Below are 1072 nucleotides of genomic sequence, written 5' to 3' on the forward strand. Positions count from 1 at the left end.
AAGGCGGAAAGTTTGCTATCCGTTTAGACACCTCGGGATTACGTATGTAATCAACGGTTTGAATTTTGTTTCAAATGGGTTTTTACAGATTAATACACATAAACAAAGCCACTCCAACATCTTTATACATAACAGACAGTTTTAACGTCTCGAACTGTCGACCTACCCGCCCAATTCTCCTCACTGCTGGGAGAAAGGAGCTGGGGATTTGGTACAATTGTACATTTGTTATGGGGTCTAAGCGATGTCAGGCAGGAAGTAGGATCGAGGCTACGGCCTACCCCAGCCAAATCAAAATCCTTCAAATAAGGCATCGTGTAACCCATATAAAAATGGGAAAAAGCACGTTAAAACGAAGAAGATATCCGCTTCACTGTTACGTAATTACGTGTCATTTTGTCCTGATCAATAAGAAATCTGCAAATAAAAATTACAAAACGAACGAAAATAAGAACTACTTTTCCTTCTTTCTGAAAGCATGGCTTGTTTTTAGAATGTTTCCATATGTACCTGACAACCAGATAATCAATGCCATATTGGTATGTTACCTGGGAACACACGGGCAGTGCGATAATATGGCAGAATATTGCACAGGGTACACCGCCAGTTTCTGCTTTTATAAAAGAGCGATTTATTTCTCTTAAAATAAGTTTTTATTCATGTTCCTCTCCATATATAATTGTCTGCCTTTTGCTCCATATTTTGTGTTGTTCCTATCTTTTTAGTTTCAATTTACAGAATTTTATTTAATTCCCTTTAAGGTTTTCATTTAGTCAAGTAATTTTGTATTTATCCATGTATATACAAATAAATCAATATATATATATATAGTATAATTTCATTTTTATATATATAGTATATATATGTATATTTTATATATTATATATATAAATTTATATATATATAGTATTTTATATATATATACATATATATAATTTTTTTAAATATATATATATATATATATAATTTATATGTGTGTGTACTGTGTGTGTTTGTGTAAACGTTCTTAACCTAAAAATTTTAAGTTTCATTTACGGAATGATTTAATTAACTGTTTCATTTAATTTATATC

Source organism: Macrobrachium rosenbergii, chromosome 2, assembly GCF_040412425.1.
Source record: "Macrobrachium rosenbergii isolate ZJJX-2024 chromosome 2, ASM4041242v1, whole genome shotgun sequence".
Taxonomy (NCBI): Eukaryota; Metazoa; Arthropoda; class Malacostraca; order Decapoda; family Palaemonidae; genus Macrobrachium; species Macrobrachium rosenbergii.